The sequence below is a fragment of the Uranotaenia lowii genome, chromosome 1 (assembly GCF_029784155.1).
Source record: "Uranotaenia lowii strain MFRU-FL chromosome 1, ASM2978415v1, whole genome shotgun sequence".
NCBI lineage: Eukaryota > Metazoa > Arthropoda > Insecta > Diptera > Culicidae > Uranotaenia > Uranotaenia lowii.
Window position 1 is genome coordinate 6,435,294 of NC_073691.1, and position 12,626 is coordinate 6,447,919.

The 12,626-nt window shown below is 34.3% G+C and overlaps 1 protein-coding gene across 3 annotated transcripts in view; it reads left to right on the plus strand.

The window, feature by feature from the left end:
* The window catches only part of LOC129753908 (uncharacterized), a 48,089-nt gene that overhangs the window by 21,534 nt on the left and 13,929 nt on the right, over positions 1-12,626 (plus strand). The window contains exon 1 of one of the 3 annotated variants that reach the window (XM_055749765.1): positions 7,879-8,178. The exons of the other annotated variants lie outside the window; for them this stretch is intronic. The gene's annotated coding sequence lies outside the window, so the exon portion shown is untranslated. Of the gene's footprint in view, positions 1-7,878; positions 8,179-12,626 lie in introns of those variants that run through there. 3 annotated transcript variants of the gene reach the window in all.

The following is a 12,626-nucleotide window of genomic DNA, read 5'->3' on the forward strand; positions in this document are numbered from 1 at the left end:
TTTCCACAGTGAAGCTTGAATTACTTTGAAACGACAAGTCATAGCTATACACTTTCTTCTGCAAAGTTACACATTTTAACGTCGCGCATCTTTTGAATTCAATATTGATTAAAAATCTTAATCCAAAGTACACTTTTTTGTTAATTTTAATTATTTTTTTTACAAAAATTCACAGTATGTTGTAATTAAAAAAAATCATACATACAAATTGAGAGTCGAAAATAGTCCCAATAAATTTTAGTTTAAAACTTATTAGAGTTTAAAATATTAGAGACTCATGTTTGATACTTTTTCAAGATCTGAAAATGTTATTAGGACAAAATTTGAATTCTGCCTATAAAAAAGCCAGCAAGTGTTGCTACCAGAATTGTATGTATCGGTTACAACAGAATTTAAAGAGCAGTCCGAAATCATTTTGGAAGCACGTGAAAAATCAGAGGAAAATATCAGGGCTTCCTTCTCACATGTTCCTGAATAGCGACACAGTGAACTATTTGTCGAGAAGTTCTCTAGCCTTTTACAACTGGATCCATTTCTCCTGAACAACTGCCTAGAGCTGTGAGAAATATCTTACCTATAGACTCTTCGCTAAACGGTATCATAGTAGACGATGCATCCGTATTGGAAACTGTAAAACTATACATGTTGCCATGCCACTTTTGCTGTTTCCTATCGGTTTTCCATTCATCGCTGGATGGCGGAATCTTTCCCTCACTGTAGAGGGAAGCCCACATGTTTCCTGTCCACAAAATACCGCGAATTTCAGCTCTATGGGCGATAGCCGAATTGTTTAAATTGGTTATCTTGGATCCCATTGATTCGTTCTGCAAGCACCAATTTTGCTAACGATCGCCACGTATTCATGCCTAAACGATCCACGACAACTAACTTACTGATCTTCACATCATTTGTGCAAGACAGCTTTGCTTCGAAAACCCAAACTGACGCTATATATACTGATCTTTCTGTAGCATTCGACAAGGTGAACGACGATAATTCTATCGCAAGCTCGAACGTTTGGGTTTATGTGGAATACTACTACACGGTTCCGTAGTTACTTAAGGGGGGGTAGGGTCTAACATTTTCAAAAAATCGATTTTTTTTATTTTTTTATTTTCTTATTGTAAAACATTTCAAGAATGTTGTGTCAAATTTTCAAGTCAATTGAAGCAAAATTGTAGAAGTTATAGGCCTTTATCTCCTCCTATCTAATACTGCAAGAAAGCAAGAGCAGAAACTTCAAACGCGTTTTTCTCGAAAGCACATTTTTAAAGTCCGTGGACATCGTCATTTGAAAACTACTTATCCGATTCTTTTCAAATTTGGAGCATATTTTCTATATATAAAATACCAGAACCCAACGTTTTTCTTTTTTGATTTTTTTATTTTGGGGAGATTTTTTAAGTGAAAAATCGTAGTTTTTACTTCAAACAGCCACAAAAATGTCATAAAAAATTTTTTAAGTTAAACAAAAACGTTGGGGTCCAGAAAAACATCTATTAAAAATATTTTGCTCTGATTTTTTGACTTCAGATGATTCTGTGCTGAGATATAGTGTCCACCGCAAATCCTGTTTTCTAAAAGGCATCCTCGAAAATGCTCTTTCACCGGCTCATTTTTCAATATTTTTCTACGAAAAAATTACTAAATGTTCTTTTAACAATGCTTTGTATAATGCAAAAAATTTAAATACATTTGTTTGAACGATAGCTCCAGAAAAAAACCCTATCCCCCCCCCTTAACGGGTAGAAAGTTATCCGTTCGGTTTGGTGACTCCTTTTCAAATAATTGCCTTGTTTCATCCGGTGTGTCTCAAGGAAATCATTTAGGACCGATCATTTTCGTGATATATTTCAATGATGTACTCTCGCTCCTTGACTGTAAAAAAAACATGCATATGTATGCCAACGACCTGAATCGCAGGAAGTGCTCGGTCGTAACATTTTCTCGTAAGCAACACACTCTTTATACGAAGTACATTCTCGGAGACGGAATGGACCACATGACCGATCTGGGCGTTATTATCGACCACCGGCTGGAGTTTAAGACTCACATGAACTATATCGTGGAAAAAGCATCCAGAAGCCTTGGATTCTTATTTCGCATGGCAAAAGACTTCAAACACATAGTTCGTTTCATTCTCGATTATGCTTTAGACCTAGATACGCCTCAATCCCGCAGAAATGCTACACACGCTCTACTTGTTGCTGATCTGTTTTCGTCCAGAGTCGACTTTGGCTGGAGGCCATTCCTCTCATTGTGCGTCCCCGAGGATTGAGAAACCAGCTTTTGCAGATCCATGTTCCCATTCGACTTAAGAACTATGGAGTGGACAGCAATAGAAAATTTCCAACCGCGAAACGTACGACACGCATCATTATTTCGTCTGTCGGCTTCGCTCTCTGCCCGAATCACCACCCACCGTACCTACTCGGAGAGCAAACAAACACGATTTGCTGGACACGGTGCTTGTAGTTCTAGAAATTCAGGAATGATTTTACGTTTATAATTTTCATATTTTTGTGAAATCTCACAGCGTGAATTGTAGCACCTCACTAGAATTTAGATTAAATGTGCTTTCCAATGAATATACTCTTGATTGGTCCAAACAAAGTAAAAGCACTGATAATCTGGGTACAACCTGACAGTGGACCACAAAAACAGATGAAATTTCAATTTGTAAAAAAATCGCGCAAAGTAGGGAACTTTGAAAAATTCCAGTTAATTCAATTTTTGTTGCATCAAAAATCTAAAGACAGCAAAATGTTGGAATTTTAATACATTTTGTAGTCGTATTTTTTTCAAAACTCTACCATCGCTCAAACAGTATTTACTAGCAATCGAATGAAAAGTAGGTTTTTTAGACCACTTTTTTAAACTTTTTGTGACCATTTCATTAAAAAAAATTGTAAAAAATACTTCTTGTCTTCATGATGTAGGCATTAACTTCAGCTTTCATATGCATAAGGCAAATATTTTTTTGGACGTGTAACATATGAACTACAGCAGTTTTCGTGAGGCATGTTTTTTCGGATTTTTTTTCTTTCATGCTGAATAACGAGAAAACTAGTAACTTTAGCTGTATATAATGTTCTAAACATATTTTACTGACATTACAAGGTTTCTATTGATATAAGTTTTATATGAAGTTCATAATAATTCAAACGACTTAAATAGATTTTACTTTTGTGGTGTCAAAATGACACCAAAAGTCGGAAAAGGGAGTTTTTTTGTCCAGGCTTCCAGGGTTCGTCCATAAAAAAAAGTAAAGATGCAATATTGAAGAACTTTTTAATTCATTTAGGGTCCCCGAAGAAATTTTTGTATTTTGAAGCTTCTGAAAGAAGTTACAAGCCTTCAAACTTGCAATGGTGTCAAAATGACACCCTAATGCGGATGAGGGTTAAATTGTAATTTGTACTTTTAAGTTATCATTAGGAGCCTCATACGATCCGATGATTTTATTCAAATACACAAACGAACAAAAAACATGGCCAAGTAAAAGGAAACCTGAATAGCGTATAATGACTATTGGATAGATAAAATAGACCCTGCTCTTGCAGATGTAGGCATAGGCATATTGAAAACATCTGTCCACCTGTCATCCTTAAATTATATTACAAAAAAAAACAGTTTTCGAACCCCTAACCCCCCGTTATGTCACAAATCGTACCTTCACGACGTTCCCCTATGGAAATTACACAACGCAGAGAATCATCCCCCCTTTCTCTTATTTTATTTTTCGAAGGTTCGGAAAAAGTTTTTAGATATGATTTGAATACTTTGCCAGTATTGAATTATGCTAAAAAACGTGGAAAAAAAACTTCGAGGACATACAGTTGCGTTCAAAAAAGAATGAAATTGCATGAAGCTGCGCACACACTTCCAACTTTGACAAGCCGCCATTTCTCTCTCGATTAATATTTTTTCATGAAAATTTCACACAATCTAGTTCAACTATTCAACTAACACTCCACAAAAATTGAAGTTTTTACAATTACGGGAAACAAAGATACAGCTTTTCCCGTAAAAAAGGGAAATTTTTAATTGCCTCACTAAATATGCTGTATCTTTGACAACTTTCATTGAAAAATCTTGAAATTTGGTCCAAAGATGTTAAAATGTTTGATCTAATTTCAGGCCAAGTTTCGTAAAAATCGATGAACGTGATGAAAAATGGTGCCGGATTGAAAATGAGGTTCATTATCGCTCAGCAGACGATTTCATTTTTTTTTTGACGGATGTTTGTATGGAAAACATCGTAATCCATGTATTCTTGGTTATTTCTTTCACAAAACCAAAAGTTATCACAATGAATTTGTAAATTGCTTAAAACTTCAATCGCACTTTGTTTTAAAAGAGAAAATGTTTCAACAGGGTTCAAAATAATAAAAACAGAGTTTCAGAAATGACCTGCTAATTATATCGATAAACAAATTTGATCCACAATTGAAGTTTCAATACCAGCTCTGCTGGAACAATTTCTGTTTCTAAACAAAGCAAGGACAAAGTTCCTATAAATTCACAACATTATTTGTAATAAATATTGGTTTTGTGGAAGAAAAAACCAAGAATACATAGATTACGGTACCATTTTGACGAAACTTGGCCTGGTATTAGATAAAACATTTTTACATCTTTGGACCAAATTTCAAGATTTTTCAATGAAAATTGTCAAAGATACAGCATATTTAGTGAAACAATTCCAAATTTCCCCTTTTTCACGGGAAAAGCTGTATCGTTGTTTCTCGTCATTGCAAAGACTTCAAATTTTGTGGAGTGTTAGTTGAATAATTGATTCAGAACTAGATTGATTCAGAAACTAGTTCAGAACTAGATTGTGTGAAATTTTCATGAAAAAATATTAATCGAGAGAGAAATAGCAGCTTGTCAAAGTTGGAAGAATGTTTGAATGTCTCCAGCCTGTGAACTCGGGCAAGTATGGCACTCCCAACCGGTTTCCTCCGCTTGAACCTCTCTTTTCTAGCGTTGTGGGACCTAGCTCGGCATCGGAATCTTTTGGCTCAATAACCTTGTACTACTAGAAAGTCGGAGGTATGAACTCGTGTCTAGCAGTCTATCTGCTCGCAAGCTCATGTTGCAGTAACGACGTCGTCGTTTTCAACGAACCATGGCTGCACGACCCTTCACTATTTCAAGTCAGATATTTGGCTCTGACTATGTAGTGTTTCGTTACGATCGCAATCCACGTAATAGCAAAAAGACCACCAGTGGCGAAGTGTTAATTGCCGTTAAGTCGGATCTCCCAGCGTTGCTCATCGAAAACAAATTTTTAAGCGATCTGGAAGTTGTGTTGACCCGCGTTGATCTTGGTGACTGTAAACATTATGCCTGCACACAGTATCTGCCTCCTGATCGCACGAGAGATGTTGCCCTAGCTGAGTCTTTTTTGCACTGCTTATCTGCTTATCTCTCTGTGCACTCGAAGATGACATTCTCGTGATTGGTGACTTCAATTTGCCCGGTTTGAAGTGGTGCTCCAACCATGGTAACCTTCTTTTCCCGGATCCAGTACGCTGAAATTTTTCGATCATTTCGAACGTCATACTAGACTCTCTGAGTACAGCGATTTTGCGGCAGACAGGCTTTCGAAAAGTACTGGCGAACGACAGTATTCTTGCATACGTCGCACATGCACCTCGATGAAAGCTTCCCGAATATTTCTTCCCCGACAGTTTTAAAAGGAGCGGTCGTGCGATGTACAGCGATGCCTTATTTTACCTCATGCGAGAGTTTTTTCGTGGGTATGAAAGTTTTTTAAGCTCCGTGACAGTTTTGGGAAAATCTTCGTGACCGGTGCAGTGGGGACGAAACTGGTGATGATGATATGTGGCTGGTGGCCACCCTTGTGCTGTCACTGGTACAGCCAACCGCCTGCTGATGAAGCTGCCAATTCGCTCTGTGGACGATTCCAAGTCGTTTCTGCTGGCACTCAGTTTTGGCCACCACCTTGGCCTAACTGCCGTTCTTTTCCTTCGGAGGTTCTCTCCGCCGGAAGTAAATCGCCGTGTGGGACGTGTGGTGATGAAATGAACTGAGGTAGAAAGAAAAAGGGGCCCTGCGAATGTGGGACACAGTTTGGTCACTTTCTTTCCTGACCGGTATTTAATAATATTTAGGCTACTCACTTTGTAGACCCCTTTTTCCATGAGATTTTCCCCGATGTCGATCGTTCCGGATGGATTGACACAGGAATTCAACCTACCCACTCTTTACCAGTTCTGGTGCTCTTTTTTTTTTCACTCGAGGGCTCTTTGTGCCCCAATTTTCTGCGCACACGAGTTTTACCCGACAGCAAGCACGCTGTCCCGACTTTTTTCGTCCAATGCTGATCAATTTTCTTCCGGAACTGGATCTGTCAGACGGGATTTTTTCTTTTTTCGTCCCTGTAGGAATTTGCCGTCTTCTGCTCGAATTCTGTCAAACCGTGCTGGTCAAACCGTTTCGGTTTGAATTTATCCTCTTGGTCGACCTGAGCGTTGGAATCTCCGATGACGATCTTGATATCATGTTTTAAGCAGCGGTCGTATCCACGTCCCAGCTGAGCGTAGAATTTAACAAAAAAAATTCCTTGCATAATACATGTTTATGCTGTAGATCGGAACATATTTAAAACAGTGGTCAAGAACTTCTTCAATCTCGAAAATAAAATAGACGGAAGATCATGTGTCTTCACATCCAGGAAGATACTCCGGAATATTGAAGTCTCGACAACAGTTCTGATATTTTACAGCTCTGAATACACGCAAAATATTTCTTCGAAATTCGAGGTATACGAAAAAAATGTGCTAAATCCGAATTGTGAAAGAATCTTTCCTATCATTTTTAACGCTTGCATTGTTGTATAGACCCACAAAATACATCAACTTAACTTTATGTTGCGTTGTGATCTGTAAATCGAAACTTTCTCCATTCACTCCATTCATTGGTACCGATTTTACAGAACAACAACAGATTATCCTCGTTTTAGCGAAACATTATTTGAATGATGGCCGTAAAGCAGCAGAATATTCTGTTGAACACATTGACAACACTGTCATTTACCTAAACTTTGCGCTAGTCGCTCAAAACGGTAGTCAGAGAATGAAAAAAAAACTTCTAAGCCAAAAGCTCAAAAGGATCAGTTACACTAGTGGCCCTTAACCGAGCGAAGGAACCGTGTTCCAGAACAGGATGCAGAAGAAACAGAACCTGAAAAGTGTCGTCCGCAACGAGCCTGCCGTTTAGTTTGAAGTCTAGGAGGTTCTCTAAACCTAAGAGTAAAAACGGAAACAACTAAACCCACGGAATTAGCCTTGTGCGAGTTGTGAAAAGGAAAGGAGGAAGAGTACAGAGGAAAAAATCCTCAAAACGGTCGGTCCATGATACAGAGACGCGTTCGAGGTGGGGAACCCTCGAGGCTACACAAGAAGACGAGGGGGGGAGGTCGTGTGAACGGGCGAATTTCCTCACGCGAGTTTTTCACGTTTCTCTGATGTGGGTGGCCGTTTTGATGTGATGGGCGCGAGTAAGTGTGAGTGAAGACGACGAGGAGGGAAGGTTATTTTCCCTTTTTTCGCCTTTTTCGCCATGCTTCCCTGCTCAGTCTGCCCACCGCGCTTGTAACTTCAGGTCGACTTAAGCTCCCTACTATAACCCACCAAAAAAATTAAAGGTGACTGGGTAAGGGGGGATGAATGAGTGAATGAACGGGCGAACGTGTGAGGGTTTTGTTGTGGTGAAAGTAGTGATTTTTTGGGAAACAAGTGTAGTTAATTGTTCAGCGCTGGGGAGCATGGAATTTATGTTTTTTGGGGTTTTTTTTCTCAATGGAAAGGCTTGAGGGGGTTGTCCTTAAACGGCACGGTTTGTTTTGTTGCTAAATGGAAAACATTCGCTGGACTTGCTCACTGAGTAGGGACGTTTGTGTGAGTGCGGTCGGTCTGTCGGTCGTTGATTGCGTGTTCAGCAGGCACGTTCCGTGGGTATCGGGGCAGGAAATTATGTAAATCCCAAACCCCCTTCTCGTTCTGCTGGTGGATGGCGGAAGAAAGGAAAAAAAAACGAACGAACGAACGATAAAAAATAAACTTATTTAGACAAAGTGAGTGTTTGTTCGACAAACCAAAAACCAGCAGAAGTGCGGAACAGCAAAGAAGGTACCAAAAAAAACTACAGGTAAAGGATTCATCAACAATTCAATGCACCTGAAAATTGCGGAGTGAAAGACACAACGGGACATTGCTGGTGTATGCATTTTCAGTAGAAGTTCTGGATAATTTTCGAGTTTCGGACGGCGAGTGAAGTGAAAAACTAAACGATTATGGTGGTCAAAACAAGCTGCCAGAAACAGTGAATGTTCTATTGCGACTTGTTTTTTTTTCCCTTGGAACGCACCAGCACCGAATGAGACAAAAAGATTAGTTTTGTTTTTTCGACTGTTTTGTCGTGAAAAATAAGCGCCTGAATGTATGCAAGAGCTGCGGAGCCAAAATCGCAGAATGCATCCTTCCAGAATTTTTCCCTTTTTTGGCACGGAGACACGCACTCATACATTGTCAAAATATGTGAGTAGGCCTATAGCTACCGGAACAATTTCATCGAGTTAGACAGGTTTGGGCAATCTTGAATCCTTGTCGTCATCGTCACTGCTGAGTGTCAAAGTGATTGTTATAACTTCCTGGATGAACGGAGAAAAACCGGAAAATCGGGAGGGAAAGATTTCAAAAGAGCCCGCAGCAAGTTGGTAGCTTCCTAGTTTGGTGTGTGAATGATGTGTGCACTGCAGTTGCTTGGAACAAAACACTCTGTTTTAACACCTATCCCTTGAATGGATGCGTTTTGAAACTTCAGAAGGGTACGGGTGCCCACATTTTAGGGGAGCTTTGAAATTGCGGCAGTTTTACTCATCAAAATTAAACACAGGAAAAAATGTGACGTATACATTAAGGGTAAAAACCATGAAACAATGAGACAAAAATGACAAAAATGACAAAAATGACAAAAATGACAAAAATGACAAAAATGACAAAAATGACAAAAATGACAAAAATGACAAAAATGACAAAAATGACAAAAATGACAAAAATGACAAAAATGACAAAAATGACAAAAATGACAAAAATGACAAAAATGACAAAAATGACAAAAATGACAAAAATGACAAAAATGACAAAAATGACAAAAATGACAAAAATGACAAAAATGACAAAAATGACAAAAATGACAAAAATGACAAAAATGACAAAAATGACAAAAATGACAAAAATGACAAAAATGACAAAAATGACAAAAATGACAAAAATGACAAAAATGACAAAAATGACAAAAATGACAAAAATGACAAAAATGACAAAAATGACAAAAATGACAAAAATGACAAAAATGACAAAAATGACAAAAATGACAAAAATGACAAAAATGACAAAAATGACAAAAATGACAAAAATGACAAAAATGACAAAAATGACAAAAATGACAAAAATGACAAAAATGGCAAAAATGACAAAAATGACAAAAATGACAAAAATGACAAAAATGACAAAAATGACAAAAATGACAAAAATGACAAAAATGACAAAAATGACAAAAATGGCACAAATGACAAAAATAACAAAAATGACAAAATGACAAAAATGACAAAAATGACAAAAATGACAAAAATGACAAAAATGACAAAAATGACAAAAATGACAAAAATGACAAAAATGACAAAAATGACAAAAATGACAAAAATGACAAAAATGACAAAAATGACAAAAATGACAAAAATGACAAAAATGACAAAAATGACAAAAATGACAAAAATGACAAAAATGACAAAAATGACAAAAATGACAAAAATGACAAAAATGACAAAAATGACAAAAATGACAAAAATGACAAAAATGACAAAAATGACAAAAATGACAAAAATGACAAAAATGACAAAAATGACAAAAATGACAAAAATGACAAAAATGACAAAAATGACAAAAATGACAAAAATGACAAAAATGACAAAAATGACAAAAATGACAAAAATGACAAAAATGACAAAAATGACAAAAATGACAAAAATGACAAAAATGACAAAAATGACAAAAATGACAAAAATGACAAAAATGACAAAAATAACAAAAATGACAAAAATGACAAAAATGACAAAAATGACAAAAATGACAAAAATGACAAAAATGACAAAAATGACAAAAATGACAAAAATGACAAAAATGACAAAAATGGCAAAAATGACAAAAATAACAAAAATGACAAAATGACAAAAATGACAAAAATGACAAAAATGACAAAAATGACAAAAATGACAAAAATGACAAAAATGACAAAAATGACAAAAATGACAAAAATGACAAAAATGACAAAAATGACAAAAATGACAAAAATGACAAAAATGACAAAAATGACAAAAATGACAAAAATGACAAAAATGACAAAAATGACAAAAATGACAAAAATGACAAAAATGACAAAAATGACAAAAATGACAAAAATGACAAAAATGACAAAAATGACAAAAATGACAAAAATGACAAAAATGACAAAAATGACAAAAATGACAAAAATGACAAAAATGACAAAAATGACAAAAATGACAAAAATGGCAAAAATGACAAAAATAACAAAAATGACAAAAATGACAAAAATGACAAAAATGACAAAAATGACAAAAATGACAAAAATGACAAAAATGACAAAAATGACAAAAATGACAAAAATGACAAAAATGACAAAAATGACAAAAATGACAAAAATGAAAAAAATGAAAAAAATGACAAAAATGACAAAAATGACAAAAATGACAAAAATGACAAAAATGACAAAAATGACAAAAATGACAAAAATGACAAAAATGACAAAAATGACAAAAATGGCAAAAATGACAAAAATAACAAAAATGACAAAAATGGCAAAAATGACAAAAATGACAAAAATGACAAAAATGACAAAAATGACAAAAATGACAAAAATGACAAAAATGACAAAAATGACAAAAATGACAAAAATGACAAAAATGACAAAAATGACAAAAATGACAAAAATGACAAAAATGACAAAAATGACAAAAATGACAAAAATGACAAAAATGACAAAAATGACAAAAATGACAAAAATGACAAAAATGACAAAAATGACAAAAATGACAAAAATGACAAAAATGACAAAAATGACAAAAATGACAAAAATGACAAAAATGACAAAAATGACAAAAATGACAAAAATGACAAAAATGACAAAAATGACAAAAATGACAAAAATGACAAAAATGGCAAAAATGACAAAAATGGCAAAAATGACAAAAATGACAAAAATGACAAAAATGACAAAAATGACAAAAATGACAAAAATGACAAAAATGACAAAAATGACAAAAATGACAAAAATGACAAAAATGACAAAAATGACAAAAATGACAAAAATGACAAAAATGACAAAAATGACAAAAATGACAAAAATGACAAAAATGACAAAAATGACAAAAAATGACAAAAATGACAAAAATGACAAAAATGACAAAAATGACAAAAATGACAAAAATGACAAAAATGACAAAAATGACAAAAATGACAAAAATGACAAAAATGACAATAATGACAAAAATGACAAAAATGACAAAAATGACAAAAATGACAAAAATGACAAAAATGACAAAAATGACAAAAATGACAAAAATGACAAAAATGACAAAAATGACAAAAATGACAAAAATGACAAAAATGACAAAAATGACAAAAATGACAAAAATGACAAAAATGACTAAAATGACAAAAATGACAAAAATGACAAAAATGACAAAAATGACAAAAATGACAAAAATGACAAAAATGACAAAAATGACAAAAATGACAAAAATGACAAAAATGACAAAAATGACAAAAATGACAAAAATGACAAAAATGACAAAAATGACAAAAATGACAAAAATGACAAAAATGACAAAAATGACAAAAATGACAAAAATGACCAAAAATGACAAAAATGACAAAAATGACAAAAATGACAAAAATGACAAAAATGACAAAAATGACAAAAATGACAAAAATGACAAAAATGACGAAAATGACAAAAATGACAAAAATGACAAAAATGACAAAAATGACAAAAATGACAAAAATGGCAAAAATGACAAAAATGACAAAAATGACAAAAATGACAAAAATGACAAAAATGACAAAAATGACAAAAATGACAAAAATGAAATGACAAAAATGACAAAAATGACAAAAATGACAAAAATGACAAAAATGACAAAAATGACAAAAATGACAAAAATGACAAAAATGACAAAAATGACAAAAATGACAAAAATGACAAAAATGGCAAAAATGACAAAAATGACAAAAATGACAAAAATGACAAAAATGACAAAAATGACAAAAATGACAAAAATGACAAAAATGACAAAAATGACAAAAATGACAAAAATGACAAAAATGACAAAAATGACAAAAATGGCAAAAATGACAAAAATGACAAAAATAACAAAAATGACAAAAATGACAAAAATGACAAAAATGACGAAAATGACAAAAATGACAAAAATGACAAAAATGACAAAAATGACAAAAATGACAAAAATGACAAAAATGACAAAAATGACAAAAATGACAAAAATGACAAAAATGACA